General features: G+C 37.5%; 1 long non-coding RNA gene across 1 annotated transcript; it reads left to right on the top strand.

Annotated features, from left to right (window-relative positions):
- Positions 1–1111: 1111 nt before the first annotated feature.
- LOC138036785 (uncharacterized) lies at positions 1112–2257 on the top strand. The gene is made up of 2 exons (XR_011130026.1): positions 1112–1218; positions 2134–2257. It is a non-coding gene; the product is annotated as an uncharacterized lncRNA (long non-coding RNA).
- Positions 2258–7103: the final 4846 nt, after the last annotated feature.

Here is a 7103-nt window from a genome sequence, read left to right as displayed (position 1 = left end):
GATCCCCTTCGCACTTTTACATGAATTGCGCATAAGTTTCTCTAAACGATCGTGGAATATCGTGAACTATTTATAAGTGGCGGTAACCAGATGCGAATATCAGATGGAAAACTGTACTTGTCGGATCGCCCAAAACATTCGCTCTAGTCGACAAATAGAGCGAATCGGTCAAATGGAAAACTCTATTTGTCGGATCGTCCAAGCCATACTCTATTCGCCAAATAGAACGAATCGGTCAAATAGACAAGCTTCAACCCGGGTCCCAGAATATCGTGAAATATTTCTAAGTGTCGCTAGTGAATGCAAATGTCAGATTCAAATCTCTAGGTGTCGGATCGTCCAAACCATTCTCTATTCGCCAAATAGAACGAATCGGTCAAATAGACAAGCTTCCACCCCGGTCCCAGAATATCGTAAAATATTTCTAAGTGTCGCTAGTGAATGCAAATGTCAGATGGAAATCTCTATTTGTCGGATCGTCCAAAACATTCTTTATTCGTCAAATAGAACGAATCGGTCAAATAGAAAAGCTTCCACCCCGGTCCCAGAATATCGTGAAATGAGATGCAAATGTCAGATGGAAAATTCTACTTGTCGGATCGTCCAAACCATTGTCTATTCGCCAAATAGAACGAATCGGTCAAATAGACAAGCTTCCACCCCGGTCCCAGAATATCGTAAAATATTTCTAAGTGTCGCTAGTGAATGCAAATGTCAGATGGAAATCTCTATTTGTCGGATCGTCCAAAACATTCTTTATTCGTCAAATAGAACGAATCGGTCAAATAGAAAAGCTTCCACCCCGGTCCCAGAATATCGTGAAATATTTCGGTCAAATAAAAACTCGGTCAAATAAAACTTCTATTTTCTCCGATAGAATCTAGTTGACAGTATTGGACAACCATCCCTCTTATTACAGGAAGTCAATTCGTTCAACGAAGAGACTATTTTGGCCTTTAATAAAAGGTTTAAAAAACAGCGAGTCCACCATAAATCTTGTTCAATTTCCGTTAAATCGAGTCAAGTCGGCCATGTTGGATAGCAGATGAGAGACTGAGAACGAGTGAGCCACCTTATGCTCGGGTCAGCAGCCACAAGAAAGAAGAAGATTTTCGGCGGTTGATCAAGCGATGATTCAAGCTTGTATTTCGGTTGTTTTACGCGTGAAAAGCGCTGAGCCAAAACAAGAAAATGTTGGTAACAACTCCTTTACAAGAGGTAAGCTGTAACTATGAGAGGATACTGCTTATTTTTGATTCTGGACTGTTTCTAAAATTTACGATTTTTTCACACATCCAATTTATGCATGTATTAATCACCCAGTAGATAAATTAAAAAAACTTAAACAAGAATTTCCGTAGCTTGATAATACAAAAGGTTAAGCAAATGACTAAATGATTGGAGAACGCTCCCACAGCACATATGATCGGCATGTGATTAATACTGCTCATTACTATGGCACTCAGTGCATCAACATGTACTACGTGAAAGTTTATTTGTGAGTTAATTTATTGACCTTTTGGGCAAAGATAGGTAGCTGTGTAAAAATCTGCTTTTCACATATTGATCAACTGGATCAACTCTGGACGTGACAATGTAAATCATGCTTTCTTTTAATTTATGACTTTGCACTTTAGCTTCCAGATCACTAGAATTCAATTGAATTCTGCAAGCAAGAAGTAACTTTTCTTTACTTTCCATATATTGCTATCTGCTGAAGCCAACTTGAAGACTAATACCCTACACCAAAACCCAAAACCAAAAACTTTAACAATAATTATTGTAAGCTAAGTCTACAATACAATAACTTTATTTAAAAGGGAGGATTGGGTATCAATTAACTTAGTGAATTAAGTATCAAGTAACAGAGAAAGCAAAATTGAGTTAAAATACTGGTAGTATTTTTTTATTTAGCATTACTTTGTAAATTCGAACACACACAAGGAAAACTTTCAATTTAGTCTAAAACATCATTCCAATATACGATATACTGTTTTTAGCTTAATGCTTAACCCACAAAGTTTCAACATTAAAACTGTTGCCTTAAACCAATCAACATTTTTGATAGTGGAAAAGCTAAGCTGGCACAGTCTAGTTGACTAATCATTATTTCCTTATCTTGTTTTTATACAGGAGCAATAAAAGATAACATTGGGGAAGTGTAATTTCAGAAAAAATGGGGACAGATAAGGCAATCACTGAATCAGAAGTGTTTAGATTCAAGATGTAAAAGATTTCAATAAATCTTAGAAATAGCTTATAGAGCAATTACAGTAATTGAACTTGGCCTGAAAATAAACCTTCTTGTGGTTAGAATTTTGCCCAGTTTTATTCTAAATTCACTCTCCTTTTGCGATCATTTAAAAAAAACATCAAAGTAGAAAGCAGAACTTATCGACAAGAAATTAGTGTTCTATGATCCCTCGTTTCGCAAAAGGAGTGTGAATTATGGTAAAAAAAAGGTTTTTTTAAAGGGATAGAATACCTCAGGACCCCTCTTAAGCATGAAAACAAGCCTCTCTTTGACTAATCTTGAACTTGACTTGAAATATTATGGGTAATTCAGGTCAGACTTTAGTGTGACCCCACCCTGCGAGCAGAGCCTCCTTTTGTCTTTTTCTTTACTGAGGAGGAGAAAAGTAGGCTCTGCCCGAATCGCGTCAACTCTTTGACGCCACCGCAGCCCGAACTTCTGGACTAGTCAATCTTGTTTTCACTCGTCAAACCGGTTTTTCCAGTGCGAGCGTCCGTTTAGTGACAAAAGTTCCGATGGTTATAATTGAGCCCGCTGGCATGAAAAACCAAGATGACGGCGAGATCTGGCATATTAGGCTTGGGTTCGAGACTGTATCGTGGCAACATGCGGCGCATGTTCAAAATTTCATGCAGAGCCTTTCTCGAGAACGCCAAAATCGAGCAAGCGAAAGAAAGGCTCTGCTAGCAGGGTGGTGTGACCCGAATTACCAGTGATATTTCAGGTCAAGCTCAAGATTAGTGGAAAGGTCTGACTCAGGCATGTTTTCATGTTTGTTAGGGGTCCTGAAGCACTTACATGTAGTGCAGTCAGTCTATCGCTTCCAAGTCTTTTCTTTTTACAATGTAGTAATGTTGTTCTTATGATATTGAAAATTGCACTATGTTTGAAGAACACAGCAGTGCATGTACTCAGTTTTTGCTGTATGCTGTTCAATAAAAATTAATACACAAAAGAATAATAAATTGTGCAGCATTTCTTTGTAAACTAGCATTACAGGGGATAATAATTTGTGGAGAGACTGGCAATGACAACAGATAAAGACCTCAAGGGAAACTAAAGTGATCACATTTATTTAATAGTGAACAAGGGTTGAAGTTATTGGGAGTTGACTGTAATTTGCAGATAATGACACCAGAAGACAGCATCATGGTTGGATTTGTAAAATTATTGCTAGATGTGTGAATTTACTAATGAGAAGCCTGCAAGATTTGCTTCCTTTTGCAGTCACTGGAGCACAGATTATCTAAAACAAAACAACTCCAAATAAAGACTAATTCCAAGTGACCAAAAATACAACTTGCTTTCCTGTACCTACAGAAGCCCCCAAAATTTATAAGTTTATCGTGGGTAATCTTGCCATATGTTGTCCAAGATCCCTGAAGGATCTTGTAAGATCAGGAAAAAGATTCTTGGAACATGGCATCTGACAGGATGCGGCGATGCGGATCCGCATAATTCACTGAGATCCGCATCTTCCGCATAATTCCGATATTTTCCACATAATTCCGATATTTTCCGCAACAAACAGAAGAAACACCTGATATTAGTGATAAAGCAGCTCCTTAACATCCTCAAAAACATAAAAGCCAAAGAAATTGACTGTTTTGAAACGCTTATTTTCCTGAACATCGAAGAAAACGTACCAATTCGTTCGCAAGATGAAAGTTCGTAAGAAAGATCGTGAGCAGTTTCGGCGCATTTTTTCGCCAATGAGCCTGGACACTAGTTTTTGTTCCTACAATGCTTCCCATTGGACGAGAAACATTTACACTTCAGCAAATGAGGTGACTGATAAGAAACTAAGGGCGCGTTTGATTGACCGTATTCCGGAATAGGAATACATGGAATAGAAGTTAGAAATCCTTCGTTTTTACGGAGATTCACATTGAAATTATCAAACACCTTCTAAAATGCTATTTTAAACATATCTTTATTATCCTCGTTGCTTCAAAAGCGCCAGACAACGTTTTAAATCATCACTCCACGTATTCTTATGCCGGAATAGGGTCAATCGAACGCACTCTAATGATCGAGGGAATGGATCGCGCTCCAAAGGCATTACACTTTTGCTCCATTATCTCCACATGGAAGCAAAATTCATGACGAGAAACAAAATAATTTTTTATCGCTTTATTTATGTTACCAAAAGTTGTGGCAAAATCCCAACTGCTAACCCTTTTATTTCAACGGTGAAAGCTGGTAGCAAATTGGACGGGCCTAATTATTAGTTTTATAACTTGTTTAAATTTCCGCATAATCCGGTGTAATTTCCGCATAATCAACGCATCTTTCCGCATAATATGGTCAAAAATTTCCGCGTAATCTTTAATTTTTTTCCACATCCTATCAGAAGCCATGTTGGAAGATCTTAGCCCCACAACAGCTTACAAGATCTTGTAACAGTCTTAAAAAAGAATCTTGGAAGATCAATGTAACATTCTTACAAAAAAGATTCTTAAAAAAAAGATTCTTAAAAGATTGCTAGCACTAGCAATATTAAAAGATCGTGTAAGAATCTTGTAAGATCTTAGATAGAATCTTACACGATTCTTACAAGATCTTATCTAAGAACTTGTCTAATATCTTATAAGATTCTTACAAGATTCTCATAAGATCTTGTAAGAGTCTTGTTAAGAATCTTACAAGATCTTGTAAGAATCTTGTAAGATCTTGTAAGATCTTGTTAAGAATCTTACAAGATCTTGTAAGATACTTAATTAAGAAACAAAGTAAGATCTTCCAAAGAAACTTAGTAAGATCTTAATAAGATTTCCACCTGGGCGGTTTTTTTGATCACAGGGGCACTTTAAGGGACATCATGGTTTTTTGTTTTCTCAAATCGTACTTCGTTTTCTTGTGTTTTAAAATCCAAGTTTCTTTTTCCGAGCACCTGACCTTGTCTTTGTGAAAAGTGGAGTTTGTTTTTCTCTTTTTCGAAATTACGGCCCTGTTTAAAGGCAGGTAGGGTAACCCTAGCACTCAGACAGGGCTACCCTAGCTGCCTTGTAAACACGTTGATAAAGAAGAAGAAATATGTAAGTGCTAGCCAACTAAAGTAACTCTCTTGCTACGGTAACCCTAGCACTTAGCCTACCCTCCCTAATTGTAAAAAGGGTGTAACAGCAATTTGAGAAATTGCTGAAATTGGAAATTATGGAATAGTATGCAAGTGCTGGAGACACTGGGTCTTGCTCAGCTCCACACTTTAAAAAATGGCACTGTAATGTTTACTTCGTAAAAAAAAAAAACAACAACAGAATCACAGTTCTACGATGGTCGTCACGCAGTCACGCAACATTCTCATTTGCTTGTTTGTTCGTGTTGTTTTTGATCTTGTTGTCTGACTTTCCTTACAAACAGTTTGTACTAAAGTCAGAGTGGTACAGGAAGTTGCCAGCCAACTCTATTCCGACGTCATGGGATCGAATCCAATTTTACGATAAAAAACACAACATTTAGAACAATTTTGTGAAAACAAGCAAATGAGAATGTTGCATGACGACCATAGTGGAACTGTATTGCACGCAAAGTTTTTACAAACTAAACATTAAAATGTGGTTTTAAAATGTGGAGCTCAGCGAGTCTCCAGTGCCTCTAGGAGTTAGCGTATATTCCCCACAAAAACTCCAATTCAAGTCGGAAATTCTCTTAATTTGGAAAAACAAACTAAGATGTCCCTTTCGCACCTTCAGTATGTTCCTTATTTTTTTGACTGATTGCCACAATAAATGAAGGAAAGGTGCCGAACATTCTTTGTGCAAGAGAATAACGAGACACCCCGACCCTGGCCCCACGTTTTGGCTACTACCATATTTGTTAAACAACTTTTTCCCGTTGTCAAGAAGAAAACAGAAACATTTCTCTCCAACGTCCCTCCAAAACTGCAATGTGGACAGCAAGGAGTTACTGTATTTTGTTGTGCTGTTTCATTTGCACTTAATATTAGGCACTCTTTCCCTTTCTTTGAAGCTAACACGCAACTGGAACCAACGATGGCTAATATCAAGCCTTCTCTCAACAACCAAAGTGACTCAATCTGTGCCAAACTTTTCACTTAACACTTTCATTTCTTTTTTCTATTGTTCGTTTTGTCTTACCTTTGGGTATTATACCCATAGGACACACAAATATTTTTATTGTTTCACGTTTTATATTTTCTTGTTTGAACTTTTACCGTCTTGACTTGATAATGCCGTAGAGTAACGGCGAAACATTGTCCGCTTTTTTAGAATTTTTTAAAATGTTTTTAAAGAATCTTTTAGCGTTTAACTTTTCGATAAAATGTTTTTTCAAATCGCTCCTGTTACAAACAAAGAAATGCAATTTTTTTGTTTCTTTTTTTTTTTGGGGGGGGGGGGGTTTGGGGGGAAATTTACTTCTCAGCCCACCATTCAAGATTTGCATCAACAACAAATTTTAGTGAAACCCTCAAATTTACCTTTACTGAGACCTTAAACTCCCTAACAACAAAGACAAGAAAAGTACACGTACAGATCTAACCTACGCACCGGAGGGGAGTAAGACATTATCGATGAATGCACCCGAGACAGCCTACATCATATTGTGCTATTGGTTAGACTGCTATGCAACCCATGATCATTGCATTAACCACTGATTGACCGACGGATTCCTCAATCATCAGTGAGTGACTAATTGAGTGAGTGAGTGAGTGGAGTGTGTGAGTGTGTGAGTGTGTGAGTGAGAGAGTCAGTGAGTCAGTCAGTCAGTGAGTCAGTCAGTGAGTCAGTCAATGAGTCAGTGAGTCAGTGAGTCAGTTAGTTAGATCAGAATAAAGGTATTTGATATCAGATATATAACATTCAAATATCTAAAGTGGCTGTGCAAT

The sequence above is a fragment of the Montipora capricornis genome, unplaced genomic scaffold, assembly GCF_036669925.1.
Source record: "Montipora capricornis isolate CH-2021 unplaced genomic scaffold, ASM3666992v2 scaffold_500, whole genome shotgun sequence".
NCBI classification, from domain to species: domain Eukaryota; kingdom Metazoa; phylum Cnidaria; class Anthozoa; order Scleractinia; family Acroporidae; genus Montipora; species Montipora capricornis.
This window is presented reverse-complemented; position numbering and strand designations above follow the sequence as displayed.